Below are 21,426 nucleotides of genomic sequence, written 5' to 3'. Positions count from 1 at the left end.
ACTAAACCAATTAAGGTGCCTGTGTAGGTTCTCAGTCATCCAGGTCATGGTAGTCACAAGAGCATGAAAAAAGATGAGTGGACTTCTCTAAGTTTTTGAAGGTGTTTCATCTCTTATCCAAGAGGCTTCTTCAGTTCTAAAACCAAATGCTCGAGAGTCCCAGTTATTTAAACCTTAGTGGAGATTGTACCCTACAGAGCTGGCTGTTGACCCACTATTAATCATGTCCTCACATGAGCCAAGATTTGAAAAAACGAGTGGGTCATTGCCACCAGGTGTTTTGGGCAAAACCGCTGAGAGACCTTGACCCACGTCATCTATTGAGGTCACTTGAAGTGACGTGAGAGTGGGAGTTGAGGCACCTGGGAAGGGATTTAAAAACTGCATTCTTGGTGGCTGACAGCTGGTGTTGTAAGCCACCACCTGTGTTCAGTCTTTCAAAACAAATGTGAACATTGGCATCCTTGAAAGACTGAACTTTATCCTACAGATGTACAACTGATTGTTGACCTGTCAAGGTGGCTCTTCCATGTTGTGCCATGGGTTTTTGGAGTGGCTTTTTGGTTTCTCCAATATAAAGCTCCAAGCACTCCTCACTGCACTGCACACGTTATGTTGCTTAGCTCATGTTTGGGAGCTTTGTCCTAGAGATGAACCAGTTGTGCCTTCGAGTGAATCTTCTGTATCCATCCATGAATCTTCTGTGGTCTTCCTCTTTTCCTGTTGCCTGGAAGCTCCATATGCAACACCCTGTGTCTAATATATTTACTATCCCTCCTCTGTACATGTCCAAACCATCTCAGCCTTGCCTCTCTAACTTTGTCTCCAAGCTGCTCAGTGTCCATCCTGGTCAGTCCTAATGAAAATCTTTAACTCAGCCACCACCACCTCCATCTCCTGTCTTTTGTTTGTGTCACCATCTCCAAACCATACATCATAGCAGGTCTCACTACCACATAAATCTTCACTCTTGCTGCTGTCCTTCTGCCACAAATCACCCCTGACATTCGTCTCCACCCATTCAGACCTGCCTACCCTCTATTCTTCACCTTTCTTCACCATTGCTTTAAATGGCTGACCCCAGGTATTTAAACTCACCCACCCTCACTCCCTCTACTCACTGCAGCAGCTTCACCATTACACCCATCTCCCTCTCATTCACACACATGTATTCTGTCTCGTTTCAACTGATTTTCTTTCCTCTTTTCTCCAGTGGATATCTCCGCTTCTCCAGGTTCTCCTTCACCTGCTCACTGTCCATGGATACGCTTGCCTAACCTCATCTGTTAACCTGTCCGTCACCACTGCAAACAAGAGGGGGCTCAGAGCTGATCCCTGAAAAAGCTAAAAGTTTAGCCTGTGTCTGTGGAGTCCCTCTTTGGTGTCCTCAGACCTGCCTGCCACAGCGGTACATCACAGATAATACTACAAAGATAAAGGACCAAGTCATTTAGACCAACTAAAGGTACACTGCCACAACATACTGAAACATGTTGTACATGTAATCAAAAATTTAATTTTCAATTAATTCCAGTCAATAACTTAATCCAAGAACATGGAAAGCTAGCCCAGTATAACCCAGGGCAAACAGAAAACATGTAAAACTTCAAACTAATTCAGAATTATTCAGGCAAGCAGCTGACTGAGGGAACACTCAGTCAAGTACCAGTTTGCTTATAAGGCAAACAGGTCAACAGCTGACGCCATCACCACTGACATACATGCTGCTGCCAGTCACACAGAGAAAAAGGGGAATTATGACTTGGGGTTCCCATCCCTCACCTGTGATTGGATCTAAAACTTCCTGACAGATCACCCAAAGACAGCGAGTGTGGGGACCTCCATATCCTCCACCCAGACCCCCAGCACCGGCTCACCCCACGGCTGTGTGTTAAGCCCCTTCCTCTATGCTCTGTACACACATGACTGTGCCCCCCCTGTGTTGGTCTACCAACACGTCGGCGGTGGTCGCCAAGGCTCAGCAGAGACTACACTTCTTAAGACTATTAAAAAAATGCCACCTGGAGGTAAACTTGCTGCAGACTTTCTATCACTCCACAATAGAAAGTGTGCTCAGATACTGCATCACGGTGTGGTATGCTGGCTGGGACAGAAAGGCCCTGCAGAGTGTTGTTAAAACGGCTGAGAAAATAATTGGCTGTCCCCTGCCCTCTCTAGATGACTTGGCAAACTCCCAAGAGTTAAACAGGGCTAGGAAGATCCTGGGCGATCCATCACACCCCAGTCATGTTCTCTTCAACCCCCTGCCCTCTGGCAGAAGATACAGGGCCCCAAAGAGCCAGACAAATCTGTTCAGAGACACTTTCTTTCCCTGGGCTATTACACTTCAAAATAATGATGCTCTGTATATTAGAAGGTGTAAATAAGAGCAAGCGTGGAGTGGGGGGGTGGACAGAGTACATACACATGTGTATGTACCTATGGGGTGGCTGTAGCTCAGTAGGTAGAGCAGGTCACCTACTGATCGGAAAGTCAGCGGTTCGAATCCTGGCTACTCCGGGCTACATGCCAATGTATCCTTGGGCAAGATACTTAACCCCAAGTTGCTCTCCGACCGTTCTGTCGGAGTATGAATGTGAGTGAATGTTAGGTAATTAAAAGCACTTAGCTTCATAAAAATGGAAGTGCTTGTATGAATGGGAGTGCATGGGTGAATGCAAACAGGTTGTATAAGCGCTTTGAGTGCTCTGACTGAGTAGAAAAGCGCTATATAAGAACTAGTCCATTTACCATTTATTTGATCTGTTTATTTTATTTTAAGACACTAGATAGAGACTGTGTACATAATTTTTGTTGTCACATCACTGCACAATGACAATAAAGGATATTCTATTCTATTATTCTGCTATGATTGTTATTTTCTCGCTGATAAATTCAAACTGCGGTGAGTAACCAGAGATAGAAGTAGCCAGAAATGCACAAGAGGAATCGACCTCACTAAACAGGCCAATCCTTGCAGGCTGCTTCGCCCCGACCTGTTACATTTCTTGGGATGTGCATGTCAGATTACATTGTAGGTTACAGCGTAGATTTCCCGATCGGGTTGGAACACAACCACATGAAAATTAACACATAATGCACCTCACACAAGCATAAGTGCCAGCAATGTCACCGGCCAATTACATAGGTTACGCTGTAGGCCGTTTGTTGATTACACTGTTTTTGTGATCATTTGGAGCTGAAATTGAAATTTGATTAATTGCACAGCCCTATCGTGAACCCATCTGTCACTCCTACTCCACACCTCACCACTGTCTCCCTGTCCTCATGTACATGTCCTGCAGCACCCTCACATACATCTGCTATTCCTGAGTTCCTCACGCAGTACCACAGTTTCTCTCTTGGTCCCCTATCATATACTTTCTCTAGATCTACAAAGACACTGCAACTTCTGACCATAGCTTCATGGTATGGCTCATCAGCATTCTCTCTGGAGTTACTATGGCTCTGAACATCAGTACCAGGACACTTTTCCATTCCTCAGGCATCCTCACACTCTACAGGATTATGTTAAATAATCTGGTCATGAAGTCTACTGCCCTCTCTCAAACATCTCCATACCTGGACAGGTATGTCATATGGACCAACCACCTTTCATCCTCTTCATAGCTGCTCTCAGTTCCTCTTTAGTAATCCTCTGCACTTCCTGATTCACTAACTTTCTTCCATCCATCCTCCTTTCTTTCTTATTTTTCAGCTTCTCAAATTACAACAAGACAAATATGCAGTGTAATTTCAGGTAACGTGTTCATGTATCAAATTGATTTAAATGTGTGAGATGAACTACTTTCCTATAGTTTAAACTTTCTTAAGATTATGAAATAAGTGTTTAATGTGTGGAAACTCTGACGTCCATCTGTGCTTGTGTCACTCCTTCTCCATCCCTCCTCACTTCTCTCTCCATCTGTCCACTTTGCCGTCTCTCCTCCACTCATCTCTGTCTGTCTTTGCCTCTCTGTCTCTCCGTCGCTGTGGGGAGCCTCATGTTGGCTTCACACCGTCTGCCTCTCGCCAGCAGACTGACTGACTGAAGCTCCCACTGCTTGAGTGATGCCACCATGACAGTACCGTTCTGGACACTGAGTGTGTGTAGGCATGTATTGAGGACTTTTTTTCTTCAGAGTTAGCATGTAGCGTATGTAGCTGGAGCAGCAGATAAGCCTTTGACAGTGGTAATTGTTTTCATAGAAAACAAACCTCTCTGTTGGTTTTATTAAAAATTAAAGTCCCCGTAAGCATGGGTCTTTGAGGTGTCACAGGCAATCTGTGAAATGGGACTGGGAGTGAGCCTAAATGAGCTGAGGTGACAGGCAAAATCTGGGAAAGCAGACAAGCTTTAACAGCTTCCAGACACTGCTGTCAGTCTGTGGTGCTGTGTTCCAGCTCCAAATGCCATCACAAGGATGAAGCATGTTCCACTTTGTTTAAAAACTTTCACTTGAGTGTGAATGTACCTAATTCACACTCATTTGTTAAGTCACTATCAACATGCTGCCCCTGCTATCTGATGGACGTTTCAGACTTTATAGCAAAGTATGCATCTGTGCTTGCCTTTGTTTTTAGTGCGGGGCTTGTCTCTAGAAGTGTGATTTACCTCAGCGCTCTCTCCACTTTGTCCACTTGTTTTCCTTGTTTGGTAAATACAGGTTTCTGTAACAAAGAGATGGGAGAAATTGAAGGTTAGAAAACAACAGTTTTCTTTGGTAACAGTTTTAACCTCATATGAAGTGGCATACCAGACTGTGCTGTCAAGCTATTTTCACACATGCTCCTTAACTTTTCTATCCATAACCTGAGCCATGTGTAAAAACACAAATGTCCCATGTAAAAATATAGCAGGCATCTGTGCAGAAAATTCAACCTTTGCATGGTGTATCTCCTACTGTCAGCTTCACACCTCTTCTAAGCCAGACATGTCTATCAGCAGCAAAACATCTGAAATGGACTATCTCCTGCTGTCTGCTCCCTCTAAGAAAGGGAAACATTGGATAATGCCTCTGTCACGGCTGCTGCAGCAGGCAGGACCCTAATGCAGGACACGAAGGCAAGAGTGATACTTGTACTTCACTGTTTGAAAAACACTTAAACAGAAACAGGCTGGTCAGAAGCCAGCTAGACGAGGAAACTTAAAACTAGAAATACAAAACACAGCAGGAACATCAACTTAGACGTTATGACAAGGACCCAACAAAAGACAAAGACAAAAGCAGACAAATACATCAGGGATGACAACAGGCAACATAATTACACAGGGGAAACAAAACTAAACACAAAGCACAAGGAACATGAGACTATCAAAATAAAACAGAAAGTGACTAATCATAACACACACAGACGTAACACAAGAAAACCTGACACCGAGGGAATCTAAACATATGACTAGACATCTACTTGAACACAGGCTGACAACACGGGACGACAGACACAAGACAAGGGGGGGACACTAAGGGGAAAACACAGGGAGAACTAAACTAGAGCTAAGGGGGAGGGAACCTAAACACCACACAAGGAAACAACGGGAAAGGAAACTAAACACAGAAGGGCCAAAACACAGGAACAAAATAGACACAGGAAGGAACGAAGGGAAACCTGAACAACATACAAATAACTAAAGAGAACACCCAAACTACAAATTGAGAATCTAAACTGTAAGAACTAATTAACCCAAAAACTAAAACAAAACTACACAAAAGAAATTAAACACACTGGGACACTGGCCCAGAACAATGTCAGCCTCAATATTCTGCCAAAATTAACAGCAGGACAGTCAGGCCCAAATGATTATACAGTTTAATAAGAACATCCCATTTCTTTGATGGTATGGTGGCTATGTCTCAGCATGTTTTCCTGTTGTCAGGACTACAGTATCTTCATCTGTTGTACAGGGACTATCTGAAGATAGGCCAATGACATAACCCCACTATGACCCACTTTCTGCAGAGTACTCACTTGGCTCAAAGCTGGATGCTGCGCCTTGTCACCAGTCAAATGAGCGCGACAACTCAGCGACTTGCAGACAAAGATTTGTTTGCATCTCCCCCGCAGCTCTAAGCTTGGATTCATGGTTATCTTGTTACAAGGAAGAGCTCTGAGCTGGAGACAAGCTGTTTTGAAATCTAACCCCAGTCTTTTTTCCCAGATTTCTTGTTTTAAAGGGTTTTTATAAGAGCATCAGTCCATACATGGCTGCTCAAAAACTATTTCACTTGAAGCAAGGTAAAAGGAGTGTTGGTTTTTTCCGTGGACTTCAGAATTTTGGCCAAGGAAACTGGATGGGAGGAGAACCAACCAATGCAGTTCGGCTGCACTGGTTGAGGGTGAGTGTTTCTATGGTGGCAAAAAAAGGACACTTTGTAAATGCCTGTCAGGTCAAGCAAAAAGATTGAGCCTGCTTGGTTAAAGTGGGGCTACTGGTGGGCAAAATTATGAACAATTCCTCCCTTCCCAGATTAATGGTTCCTGGAAAAATACACATCAAAACTCATCTCACCCAGTCCTAGTTTCATTAATTATTCCCTGGCCCGTAACCTAGACATTTCCCTGGAAACATTGTCTGAACCACTTCAAGTGACAACTTTAAATGGCACCGGATTAGCCAATATAATCCATAAGATTCATTGTTTCACTCAATTTTTTTCTGTTTGAATCACCACACGCCCCCATAGTTCTTGGACATTGCTGGCTAAGTGTGCATGAGCCAAATATTGATTGGCCTTCCTCAATCATTTTGTGTTTGTTTACCTTAACGACATTCTAATCTTCTCCAAGTCTCCACAGGAACATGAGATCCACATTTTTCAGGTCTTCTCACAAAACTTCATTGTACCCTTTGTGATTGAGTCTGTGATTAACCCTCCTTTTTGGACCCCCTCCGCCCACCCAGGTCATTGATGGTCAGCTGGCCGATTCCATCACCCGCATCATGGATGCTTGACACCATGGTCAGCTGGGAGGTCTGTGATCTAGAAGAATGGGCCTGGGTGCCACAGTCAGCTAACCTGGATAAGGGGTTGTCAGGGAGTATCATTGCAGGCATCGCAACAAGCAAGGCTCCCGTTTGGGGGTGGGGAATGTACTGTTATGGCCCTCTGTCCTCCTGTGTTCCTTCCAGTTCTCACTTTTCCCCACTCTCCTCTCCTGCTTGTTTGTGTCTGCTGTCTGGTGGTTTAAGGGTGGTACTAGTGTCTGAGCAGGACATTGATGCTGCTTACCGCTGTCCTGTCAAAACCTGAGCTGATGAAAAAGGAAGTCAATCACTTGTTAGAGAAAGGTTTGACTCGGCCCAGTCAGTCCCTGGAGCATCCCATAGCTACTTGCCCCTTCTGTAAGTCTGATGGCACACCCTGCTTCCGCACTGGTTTCTGGAAATTTAATGCTATAACTGTTTGATCCCCCCATTTCCTTGTATGAAGGTTTGCATTGATAGCATTGGCCCTGCCAAATCAATCCACCCATCCTGATTCCAGATGAATTAAAATCTGTCTGGGTCTTTGGTTTCTCAGCTGCTTCGGACAATCTGCTGAGGGAGAACTGATGGTGGCTAAGCTACCTTGGGCTGCACTGACTACAAGGGCCTTGCTAGCTATAATATTTTCCGGCATGTAGAGCTGGGTCTCCAAAGCTACAAACAGGCTATTTATTACTAGTACCATCATTGCTAAAGAAGGCTGAGGAGCAACTAAACATTATTAGAAAAGGGCCTTCTCACTCATCAAAAGTTTCCCAAACATTGGAGGGGGCTTTGAAAAGATAACTGCCCTAAAGCAATCCAACCCATAAGATAATTAGAGCAGGAGAAACAGCTTGTAATCATCAAGTGTTATGAAACTGCAGGGACCAGAGAACATCAGCAGTCACATTTACATGTGTGAAATCTCTTCAATCTGAATAAACTTCAGATTAGAACTTCACTGTTTACATGGACCCTAAATAACGTGAGCCAATAATGACCTGTGTTTGCGTTCATCAAGCCTTTGAACAGAATAAATCATTTTGGCCTGCACAGAATTGTCTAACTTTCCAGAAGTAGTGCAAGAAGAAGATTTGATTTCAATTCAATTCAATTCAATTCAGTTTTATTTATATAGTGCCAAATCACAACAAACAGTCACCTCAATGCGCTTTGTATTGTGGGTAAAGACCCTACAATAATACAGAGAAAACCCAACAGTCAAAATGACCCCCTATGAGCAAGCACTTGCCGACAGTGGGAAGGAAAAACTCCCTTTTAACAGCAGAACCAGGCTCAGGGAGTGGCAGTCATCTGCTGCAACCGGTTGGGGCTGAGGGGAGAGAGACAAGACAAAAGACATGCTGTGGAAGAGAGACAGAGATTAATAATAATTAATGATTAAATACAGAGTGAAGTATAAACAAAGTAAATAAGGTGAATGAAAAGAAAGAGTGCATTATGGGATCCCCCAGCAGCCTAAGTCTATAGCAGCATACCTAAAGGGTGGTTCAGGGTCACCTGATCCAGTCCTAACTATAAGCTTGATCATAAAGGAAAGTTTTAAGTCTAATCTTAAAAATAGAGAGGGTGTCTGTCTCCTGAATCCAAACTGGGAGCTGGTTCCACAGAAGAGGCGCCTGAAAGCTGAAGGCTCTGCCTCCCATTCTACTCTTAAGTATCCTAGGAACCACAAGGAATCCAGTAGTCTGAGAGCAAAGTGCTCTATTGGGGTGATATGATACGATGAGGTATTTAAGATGGGGCCTGATTGTTCAAGACCTTGTATGTAAGAAGGATTTTAAATTCTATTCTGGATATAACAGGGAGCCAATGAAGAGAAGCCAATATGGGAGAAATCTGCTCTCTCTTTCTAGTCCCTGTCAGTAGCTGCAGCATTTTTGATCAGCTGAAGGCTTTTCAGGGAGCTTTTAGGACAGCCTGATAATGAATTACAATAGTCCAACCTAGAAGTAATAAATGCATGAATTAGCTTTTTAGCATCAGTCTGAGAAAGGATGTTTCTAATTTACAGGTGATACAGAGAATGTGCTTTGGAAAAAGCACAAGAAAAATACACAATGAATGAACCCCATTCTGAATCAGTCAAGTTTTGCGTCAGATTCACAAAGCAACCAAATCTCACAATTACAACATTGGTCCACGGTTGTTTCAATATGAAGACTTCTTTTAATGGCAATGTTGTTTTACCAATGTTCTCTTATATTGGCCTGTATCAGTGTCATGTGAAAGAAAAGTGAAGTGAGTGGCTCCTCCCTGGCCTCCACACAAGTGGATGTGTGGGTTGGCTTGTTGACTTCCAAAAGTGAGAACAAATATACAACACAAAACAACGGTCTGACATGGGAAAGCATGTACCTACCAAAAGCTGTTCTATGTAGTGATGGGAAGTTCGGCTCTTTAGCATCGGCTCTGGAAGAAGACCCGACTCTTTCGGGCCCCAATTGGCTCTTTACTTATCACTTGTAGCCTCATGTTTTAGCCTAACCAAGCAAAAAATGAATGATTTGTGTGTTGAGAAGCTGTTTTGCATTCAGTGTTTTTATAATCAACTTTATAATTACTTTATTTTGTGCATTTTTCCTGTTAAAAAAAAAAATCTTACATTTAACATTTTAAAAACTTTTAAAACTCTCCAACTGCGTCAAGGGATGGACAGTTCTTATGTGTTGTGCAGGTTTATGGTGGATCCTGTTCTCACTGTAAGTTTCAGTTTGCAGTGCTGGCACCCTGGTTCCAGTTTCCTTAAATTGCAGCCAAATGCTACTAATAAGACAGTGGGGAGCGGGCTCTCATTCAACAGGATTCGTCTCTTCTGACTCACAGCAAAGCATCGGCTCTCAGAGCCGGCTCTTTTGCAAACGGCAAATCACTATTTCTATACAGTGTGTAGGATGCAATGTTTGTGTGTCATTGGTTCCAATTTGCTTCATAGAAATGCTAAAAGCCGTTTAATAGCCACAACTTGTTTTACATATTGTCTAAATTTATATCCTACTGAGCATGTCTGGTATGTGAGACATATGTTGGTGTACTGTATCTCTGCCTTTGCAGCAGCTAGAGGTAGACATGGTGGGAGTGAAACAAAACTGGTCTATATCTGACAATGATTTTGTTTGAAATCTTAAAAAAAAAAATCATCTTGATGGTCAAAAGGCTAGAAACACAGTTTATGAACAGCGGAAGGCGCCCAGAATCCACCAAACCAGTGAACAGTGGAAAAAAACAATTAAAAAGTTTGATGACCTATTATAAAGCCAAGAGTCACAAAACTATATATTAGGGTTTTCATTTTTCATTTTTCATTCAGATTCAGCACTTAAGGAATAGAAAACAGCACTGAGCAGATCCCCATAGACACAGAAGGTTATATCTACAGAGAAACTATTAATAGAGTCGAGAAAAAAATCAAGTTAGAGGTGTGGAACTGTTACATTTCTCATTTTAAGTTTTCTGGTGGGTTGCCTTAATTATTTTAGTTTTTTTGAGTGAAATGCAAATACTTTGCCATATTCAATTTGTGGAAACAAAAATGTTAATCTGTTGTCTAAATATTGAAAAATATTACAAACTTATTTTTTGTAACTATGCAGGAAGAAGACCAAGCTCATCATAAGCTAATGCCAAAGCTATGTGCAGTTAATCAAATGAACAACAAGCTTTTATGGAAAAGAGCCGCAAAGCATGTGGACCGAAGAACAGCAGGAAAGATGTCTGCAACGGGAAGAGAGGTTCCTCACAATCTATAGAAGAGACCTCCCACCCGAATGAGCGCCTCAAGAGCAAATTTTTTTAGAGCCATCTTCCCACAGCTGTGCCCACCTCGAGTACTCATACCCTCAGCATCAGCACAACTGCAGCACGCCTGCTAATTTTTAACCAACACAGCCCAAACTACAGTGAACATTACAACTCTATCACCTCTAAGACCTAAATATCTAGTTAATTGCAACAATTACATTCACAATCTTAAATTTTGTTCTATTAAAACTGAATGTTGAAATAGTTTATGTTCAGTATAAAGTAGGGCAAAGTTTTTACTTTTTTTAAAATTAATAATTGTTTATTTTTTGCACAGCACTAGCAGTCAAGTGCTAACAAGTCACTTTATGTCATGTTTGAATGCGCATTTAAGATCATTCAACTACTCTAACTGATTTTTATTCAAGATTTTTCTAAACTAAGTCAATGCCATATTTTTCCAGTGCTTTAGAATGTATAATTACTGACACACCAAAAATACTACTATCAATACTTTGAACTGTAATTACAAAAAAAAAATACTATAATAACTGAAAGTTTAAGAATAATACTATAAGAATTGAAAATTAATTGTGAACATTAAATTACTGAATTCTTGTTTTTTGGTTAAACCACACATCAGTGTAGGCGCCCTGTGCGAATAGAATAGAATAGAATGCCTTTATTGTCATTATACAGGATGTACAATGAGATTGGAGGGCCACTCCTGTTCAGTGCCATGTAACAGAAAATCAAACTCTCTAAAATAAAAATATTATAATCTAGTATGATCAATATAATCAAGAGATATACAGAAATAAACAATGTGTAAAATATACAAAAAATAGAATGTATAAAAATATATACATACATTGGTGCATCTGTACATTGTAAGAAAAGTAAATATGTGTATACATATAATAATGAAGATGATGAATATTGCGGGCAGCACGGTGGCGCAGTGGTTAGCACTGCTGCCTCACAGTTAGAATACCATCTGGAAGGCCTGGGTTCGATTCCACCTTGGCCCAGGCCTCTCCCTCTCTCTGTGTGGAGTTTGCATGTTCTCCCCGTGCTTGCGTGGGTTTCCTCCGGGTACTCCGGTTTCCTCCCACATTCCAAAGACATGCACTTACTGGGGTTAGGTTAACTGGCTAGTCTAAATTGCCCATAGGTGTGAATGAGAGCATGAATGTGAGTGTGAAAGGTTGTTTGTCTCTCTGTGTTGGCCCTGCGACAGGCTGGCGACCTGTACAGGGTGTACCCTGCCTCTCGCCCTATGACAGCTGGGATAGGCTCCAGCCCCCCCGCGACCCTGAACAGGATAAGCGGAAGTGAATGGATGGATGGATGGATGATGAATATTGCACTTGGTGAATGAATATTGCACTAGTGAATGAATACTGGATATTACACAATATAGGAATGTCAGATATTGTTCAGTATGAATAATATAATATTGCACAGTTACAGTGGGTGAGTGTTTGAGTTCAGGGTGGTGATTGCTCTGGCGAAGAAACTGTTCTTGAGTCTGTTTGTTCTGGCTTTGATGCACCTGTAGCGCCTGCCAGAGGGCAGCAGGTCAAACAGGTCAAAGCCAGGGTGTGAGCTGTCCTTGATGATGTTCCTGGCTCTGCTGATGCAGCGGGAGGTGTAGATGTCCATCAGGGAGGGGAGAGGGCAGCCAACGATTCTTTGTGCTGTCTTGACTACCCTCTTGACTTGACTACTAAGGTTTTTGGACATACGTTGTCAATACCTCCCTTACACTGCTTCCATCACTACTGCACTGAAGATCACTGGCTGGTTGGGCTGAGAGTAATTGTCTTACTACAGGCCTCTTCCAACTGTCTGCTGTGGGAATGATCTTGCTTCTTGTGACAGAAGTTGGTGCACCAAAGGTAGCAGTCACAGTTGGTGCAAAAGTGAAATGAAAGTCACTTTTTAGAAGAACCCTCCACCTCACCTTCAGCAATCCAAAAGCCATCTCTACTCCCACCCTGACTGAGCTGAGTTAGGTGTTAGAGGACACCTGTTCAGGAGTCAGGCCAGTCAAGAAATGGGTTAGCAGGGTCACCAACAATTAAGAAGTTGGTGTCTTTTCTCTGTGTTGTTCACACTCTCTTCCAGAAAAGGAACATTTGGGGTTCAAGTTTTTGCTTGCAAACACAGTTTGACACTTGCACTTTATTGTTTTTGTAATACAGGCAAGGAAGTGTACATTTAAAGCCAGTATTTCCCCCTCATCCAAAAATGCAGAATTTACTTTGCTTACCTGAAGCAATAGATGAGCCCTTTGGAAGAGTTCAGACTGGCACAGGGCATGTGTGCACTTCCTGGCATTTTATAGCTGATGCTCCAACATTGTAAGAATGGGAGGGAGAAATGTGAAGATAGCATCATTTCATAAAACATCACTTCGTTCTCTGTACATAAATGATTTTAGTAATATTGAGAAATGGCCCAAATATTTTTTTTTTTCATACTCTGGTGGAAGAAGATGTACCGCTTCAACTTTTACTCGAGTAAAGTCCAGATTGTGAAGTGTACTCAAGTAAAAAGAAAAAAAAAAACACCCAGAAAACATGAGCTGTGCATTTTATTACCCACTGATAAAATGCAGCATATAGTTTGTATAAGACTAGCTTTTGGAGCATCACATATATTGCCAAAACTTTAGAAAGAACAAATTCAGGAAAAAAAAAAATCATATGGCTGAACCTGGATTAAATGTTAATTCCTAAAAGGCACAAAAGAGTTAACTGTTTTGAGAATGTAAAGAGTAGAAAGGAGAGAAGTTGCTAAAAAATGTAAGAGAAAGATTAGCCAGGAAAACTAACACAAAGAAAAACATACGGTCCTCTCCCACCAGCCTTTACTTCTCATCTGCTTCCACTGGCTCCTTGTCTTTGGTGGAGGAGTGCCCCTAAACTGAATATCACTGGGATGAAATAAATGTCCTGATTTTTATCTCTCAAAAAGAGAAAAACGACTGATTTTTATCTCTCCCATATTGGCTTCTCTTCATTAGCCCCCTGTTAGGGGTGGCTGTAGCTCAGTAGGTAGAGCAGGTCACCTACTGATCGGAAGGTCAGCGGTTCGAATCCTGGCTACTCCAGGCTACATGCCAATGTATCCTTGGGCAAGATACTTAACATGCGTGTGAATGTTAGTTAAAAAGCACTTAGCTTTGTAAAAATGGAAGTGCTTGTATGAATGGGAGTGCATGGGTGAATGCAAAACAGGTTGTATAAGCGCTTTGAGTGCTCATACTGAGTAGAAAAGCGCTATATAAGAACTAGTCCATTTACCATTTAAATCTAGAATAGAATTTAAAATTCTTGTTCTCACATACAAGGTCTTGAATAATCAGGCCCCATCTTATCTCAAAGACCTCATAGCTGCATGGAAGCAGGTTGTGTGGCTTGTTGAGGAAGGGAGGATCCAGGAGCAGGAGGAAGTAAAAAACAAGTGAACCTTTACTTTGACTGAACAAAAATAAATACATGAACCAAAAGAAGAAAACTAAAAGGAAACCTAAACTGGGAGGAAACTGAAGGAATACAAAAACACTGCCTCAAAAGACAACAAGACTCTGACATCTGAGCAGGGGACAACTCAGACAATAATTTAGTATTGTAGACAATAATCTGATTTAGTGCTCAGTTCAGATAAAATCATTATAGTGGGTGATTTTAACATCCACGTAGATGCTGAAAATGACAGCCTGAACACTGCATTTAATCTATTGTTGGATTAAATTGGCTTCTCTCAAAATGTAAAGGAGCCCACCCACCACTTTAATCATACTCTGGATCTTGTCCTGATATAGGGCATAGAAACTGAAAACTTAACAGTATTCCCTGAAAGCCCCCTCCTGTCTGATCATTTCTTAGTAACATGTACATTTACTTTAATGGATTACACAGCAGTGGGGAATAAGTTTTATTACAGTAGAAGTCTTTCTGAAAGTGCTGTAACTAAGTTTAAGGATCTACTGTAATTTCTTCATTATTATGCTCTTCAGTGCCAACACAGTACAGAGCAGCTACCTAAACTCTGCTCCCAGTGAGGTCGATTATCTCATCAGTAGTTTTACATCCTCACTGTGTACAACTTTGGATACTGTGGCTCCTCTGAAAAGGAAAGCTTCAAATCAGAAGTGCCTGACTCCGTGGTATAATTCACAAACGCACAGCTTAAAGCTGATAACCCGAAAGCTGGAGAGGGAATGGCGTCTCACTAAATTAGAAGATGCTCATTTAGCCTGGAAAAAGAGTTTGTTGCTCTATAAAAAAGCCCTCCGTAAAGCTAGGACATCTCACTACTCATCATTAATTGAAGAACAACCCCAGGTTTCTTTTCAGCACTGTAGCCAGGCTGACAAAGAGTCAGAGCTCTGTAGAGCCGAGTATTCCTTTCATTTTAACTAGTAGTGACTTCATGGATTTCTTTACAAATAAAATTTTAGACATTAGAGAAAAAATTATTCATAACCATCTCGAAGATTTCTCTTCATGTTCGGCTGCTTTCAGCACTGCTGGTATTTGTTTAGACTCTTTTGCTCCAGTTGGTCTTTTGGAGTTAACTTCAATAGTTACTTCCTCCAAACCAGCAACATGTTTGTTAGATCCCATTCCTACTAGACTGTTCAAAGAAGTCTTTCCAATTATTGATGCTTCAATCTTAAAAATGATCAATCAGTCTTTATTAGTTGGCTATGTACCACAGGCCTTCAAGGTGGCTGTAATTAAACCGCTACTTAAAAAGCCATCACTTGACCCAGCTGTCTTAGCTAATTATAGGCCAATCTCCAACCTTCCTTTTCTCTCAAAGATTCTTGAAAGAGTAGTTGTAAAACAGCTAACTGATCATCTGCAGAGGAACGGTTTATTTGAAGAGTTTCAGTCAGGTTTCAGAATTCATCACAGTACAGAAACAGCATTAGTGAAGGTTACAAATAATCTTCTTAGAGCCTCTGACAGTGGACTCATCTCTGTGCTTGTCCTGTTGGACCTCAGTGCAGCTTTTGATACTGTTGACCATAACATTTTATTACAGAGATCAGAGAATGCTATAGGTATTAAAGGTACTGCACTGCAGTGGTTTGAATCATATTTATCTAATAGACTCCAATTTGTTCATGTAAATGGGGAGTCTTCTTCACACACTAAGGTTAATTATGGAGTTCCACAGGGTTCTGTGCTAGGACCAATTCTATTTACATTATGCATGCTTCCCTTAGGCAGTATTATTAGAAAGCACTGCATCAATTTTCATTGTTATGCAGATGATACTCAGCTTTACCTATCAATGAAGCCAGATGACACACATCAATTAGTTAAACTGCAGGAATGTCTTAAAGATATTAAGGCCTGGATGACCTCTAATTTCCTGCTTCTAAATTCAGATAAAACTGAAATTCTTGTTCTCGGCCCCACAAATCTTAGAAACATGGTGTCAAAGCAGATACTTACTCTGGATGGCATTACTTTGGCCTCCAGTAACACTGTGAGAAATCTTGGAGTCATTTTTGACCAGAATTTGTCCTTCAATATTAAACAAATATGTAGGACCGCTTTTTTGCATTCGCGCAATATTTCTAAAATTAGAAACATCCTTTCTCAGAGTGATGCTGAAAAGCTATTTCATACATTTATTACTTCTAGGCTGTACTATTGTAATTCATTATTTACAGGCTGTCCCAAAAGCTCCCTGAAAAGTCTTCAGCTGATCCAAAATGCTGCAGCTAGAGTACTGACAGGGACTAGAAAGAGAGAGCATATTTCTCCCATATTGGCTTCTCTTCATTGGCTCCCTGTTAAATCTAGAATAGAATTTAAAATTCTTCTCCTCACCTACAAGGTCTTGAATAATCAGGCCCCATCTTATCTCAAAGACCTCATAGTATCATATCACCCAAACAGAGCACTTCGCTCTCAGACTGCTGGCTTACTTGTGGTTCCTAGGATACTTAAGAGTAGAATGGGAGGCAGAGCCTTCAGCTTTCAGGCGCCTCTTCTGTGGAACCAGCTCCCAGCTTGGATTCGGGAGACAGACACCCTCTCTATTTTTAAGATTAGGCTTAAAACTTTCCTTTATGATAAAGCTTATAGTTAGGGCTGGATCAGGTGACCCTGAACCCTCCCTTAGTTATGCTGATATAGGCCTAGTCTGCTGGGGGGCCCATAATGCACTGTTTCTTTTCATTCACCTTATTTACTTTGTTTATTCTCCACTTTGCATTTAATCATTAATTGATATTAATCTCTGGCTCTCTTCCACAGCATGTCTTTTCTCTCCCCTCAGCCCAACCAGTCACAGCAGATGACTGCCCCTCCCTGAGCCTGGTTCTGCTGGAGGTTTCTTCCTGTTAAAAGGGAGTTTTTCCTTCCCACTGTCGCCAAGTGCTTGCTCATAGGGGTCGTTTTGACTGTTGGGTTTTCTCTGTATTATTGTAGGGTCTTTACTCACAATACAAAGCGCATTGAGGCGACTGTTTGTTGTGATTTGGCACTATATAAATAAAATTGAATTGAATTGAATTGAATTGAATTGAAATCATATCTTCTTCTTGCACTACTTCTGGAAAGTTAGACAATTCTGTGCAGGCCAAAATGATTTATTCTGTTCAAAGGCTTGATGAACGCAAACACAGGTCATTATTGGCTCACGTTATTTAGGGTCCATGTAAACAGTGAAGTTCTAATCTGAAGTTTATTCAGATTGAAGAGATTTCACACATGTAAATGTGACTGCTGATGTTCTCTGGTCCCTGCAGTTTCATAACACTTGATGATTACAAGCTGTTTCTCCTGCTCTAATTATCTTATGGGTTGGATTGCTTTAGGGCAGTTATCTTTTCAAAGCCCCCTCCAATGTTTGGGAAACTTTTGATGAGTGAGAAGGCCCTTTTCTAATAATAAAGAAAAAATACAGAAATTACCCATCCCTGTGCTATATCTTAGCCCTAAAAAGACTGTTGCTGCTGCTTCAGTGTGTCTGTGTGAGAATGGTGAAGTGGTATGCATTGTTGTGAGAAAGGACTTGTGTATTCGTGTAATTGTCATTCATGACTGTGAATACAGTCTCTGTATTAGTGTTAACCCTGCACACCATTGCACACTTGGAATGCCAAATTCTCTATACCCTGCTCTCTTCCCTCCAGGCTCAGCTGACTATCTGAGTAGACTGTGATGCATGTCTGTCTGCACCACTGACTTGATGGGACTTGATTTAAAAAAGAAAATCTCTTTCTGGAACCAATTCATGTTTCTCATCCAGTGGCCTGCTCGGTGCAGCTCTGACAGTCTGCAGACAACATGAATCATGCACTTATGTGTCTGTGTATGTTTCACTCACTGCCTGCCACTCATGTAAGTCTGCGGGCAATCTTGAGTCCAGAGTCTGGGCAGGAAGCAGCTGTGTGTGTGGTGTAGTGATGTAGTGGTTCACTAGAGGGAGCACAAGGTCTAACTGGAGCTGCTCTCCTCCACTCAGCTACACACAGACCCACTGAGCACAAACTGATGGCACAGATTTGTTGTTAATGCTAAGATGAAGCCTGAGGTCAAAGTGATGAGGCAAGAGTTGACTTAAAAGAATATCTGACTCCTGGTATGTGTATTTTTGTCATTTTGGTCTATGACTCATCGAGTGTGTGAACAAACAGTTTCAACAGTTGAAACTTTTGAACTAACTGAGATGCTCCTGAAAGAGATATATGTGCAGAGAGAGATTACTGTGCAAAAGTCTCAAACCAGCCCTATTTTTCTTTTCATTTTCTAAAGTAGGCATGAGCAATAGTTCTCCAGGCTTTCTGTCTTTTGACATCAGAAGAAACCAGAAGAAGTATTCCTGAAGACTACTTAAAGAAATTACAAGAACATTTGCCTAAGACAGTTCAGGCTGTGTTGAAGAATAAAGGTGGTCACACCAAAGTTTGGCTTTCAAGCTCATTAGAATTGTACAAGCTCTGTTTTTACCTTAAGAAAATGAGAGAGAGAGAGAGAGAGAGAGAGAGAGAGAGAGAGAGAGAGAGGATGGTGGATGGTAAGTGAATCAGGAAGTCCAGAGGATTAATAAGGTGCTGTAATCTGCATGATGTGCAGAGGGTCCAAATGCAGATGCATGTAGGGAAAGGGGAGTTTAGCTGAAAGCACGTTGTTTCTTGACTGATGGTAGCAAAGTCTAGAAAAAGCAAAAACACATGGTATAAAAGGAGTAACTGAGAAACATAAAGTTAAAGAAATACACTGGAACTAGAGGTACAACAGGATGAGGGGAAAAGAGTCTCTGACAAAGGACAAGGGGAGACAGCAACTATAAATATATAGAAGGGCAATTTGGGGACGTGGAGATACCTTCACACAGGTGAACAAAAATTACAGAAGACGAGACAAAGCAAAACTAAAATCAAATCACAAGCAACAGTAACTCTGAAAAAAACAGCAAGTGTCATAACTACATGGGGAAAACACAAACACATGAATGAACTTAATACAGTAGACTTGACACAAGAGGATGGAACACTGAGGGTTCATTAAAATCTGGAATCAAATTGAATATTTAAATAAAAAAACTTGAAAGTCCAAAAACTCACCAAACATTGACTCACAAAAACAACTCCCAAAACAACCCAGGACCATGACCCAAGTGGGCAGAGGGGGGCCTTGAAGGAGGGACTGGAACAGAACAAAAGGAAAACAGGGAGCACCAGAGTAACAGGTTTGGTGGTCAGACTGGCTATAGAGCAAGACAGGTGAGATGCAGCAGTTCTGGGGGCCTCCCGGTGGAGAAGGAGCAACTCTTGGGACCGGCCAAGGGACCAGCCTCAGAGGAGGTGACCCCCCAGGATACAGAAGAGGAAGCCAGCTGTAGAGCCTTTCAGGAGGCCGGTGATGATGTCCTTCAGGTGGCTGGGGTGGTGGCCAGTGATGACAGAGGTGATGGGACACCTCTGCTGGCTTGGCTGGAAGCTGGCGTTGACAGCAGCAGAGATCCTCTGAATGCCCGTGATTAAGGAAACTCTGGAGACCTGTTTGGCAGATTCTGGATCTGACAGCAGTGAAGACTTTGAAGAGTTGGGATTACCTGAACAACTTGTGGGACATAGGAAGGTCAAAATACTCAGAAGGCTGGGGCTGCTCAAAAGGGGATGCTGTCTTCTCTGAAAGCTTGGGTTGCACTGTGTCCACGGGATACACCGGGACACTGGGGGCTCAGGTGACTCTGGAGGCTGAGGCTGTGCGGAGCGCTTGAAGTGCACTGGAAGCCAGAGTTGAAGCCCAGAGTTGGGCCTGGCCACCCACCGTAGGGGCAGGTATGAGTCCTGGACCAAGAATGGAGGTCCCAAGCAGTGCATAGGTGCACATTGAAGTTTCTGGAGAGGCCTGCTCTGTCCCAAGGGACACAAAAACTGAGATAGACTGAGAAACTGTTTGCTCAGATTCAAGAAGCAAAGCTTGGGGGTTGCTTGAGCAACTAAAAACTCGGTATTTAGAAACAAAAACAAAAACCGGATTCCTCATTAACTGGCTGGAGAAACAGGTTCAACCTCGGAATGCACCAGGATACAAAAAATTTCTTAATATCAATCACCCGAGTAAGAGAGACCCATAGTCAGTATTTGTCAGTTCACTAGAAAGGATATCAGTCTTTATGTTAGACGGCTCCAGAACAAATTACCCACTCTCTGCCATTATTAATAAAGGAGCATTAAATTCAGATAGGTCACTAGAGGGCTCAGAAAGACAAAACTCAAAAAAATCAGAAGAGCAAGGCTCAGAAATAGAAATGTTTCTGTGCACATATATTCTCACTGGCTCAGCAACAGGAATCAAACTGGTAATTTTCAAGCCCAAAAGCAGAATATGGTCTTTAAATTCTGGTATAGCTCATGAATTTTGAGCTTTTTATACTGTAAATCTGGTCACTTTCAAATTCACTAAAAATTTACTGGTGAAATAAGAATCATGCAAATAAAAAATTATGCAAGTTTTAATGTTCTATTTTTCTTTAATTACTAGAAAATACATTTTCTAAAACTTGTTGTGTTGTGTTGTCAGAGCCTGTGCTACTTTGAGTAATCGACACAGTAAAATGCTTAATAAAGACACGGGCTGTTCATGAGCTGTTCTCAGTTCCAGAACAGCTGAGCTAACTTTATCTTCTGATGTGGATGATTAGATGAAGTTAACTGGCCTGGTACAAATGAATAATTGCAGCAAGAAATTGTTATTATTGTTAATCATCCTTCAAATTTATTTAACTACTGATGCTAATATCTTAACTGCTGTTGTCTTAATGGGGTCCTAAGGCCAGAACTACAGACAAAATGTGTTTGTTTTTGTTTGTTTGTTTTTTATTCATACACTGGTCATTACAAGATTCTGACTTGTTTGTTTCCATAACACATCTTTTGTTTTTGGTTTTTTCTCACAGCCCAAGCCTTTGTACATTTATTAATATCACGGATCATAAGCCCAGTCACAAGAGTTATCTTTATTTTGGTGGTTTAAATGACAGTATGGGGTGTTTTCTTTCTCTAATTGTCTTGATTTAATTCCAACTTCCAGTTTTACCCTTTATTCTTGTCACTCCACCCATTTATTGGTCTGCACATAAAATAACAATATATTTGTGGTAATAACCATATCTTTATACTAAATATTAATTCACAGTCCTCAATCAGA

This window comes from Archocentrus centrarchus, chromosome 10, assembly GCF_007364275.1.
Source record: "Archocentrus centrarchus isolate MPI-CPG fArcCen1 chromosome 10, fArcCen1, whole genome shotgun sequence".
Lineage (NCBI taxonomy): Eukaryota > Metazoa > Chordata > Actinopteri > Cichliformes > Cichlidae > Archocentrus > Archocentrus centrarchus.
This window is presented reverse-complemented; position numbering follows the sequence as displayed.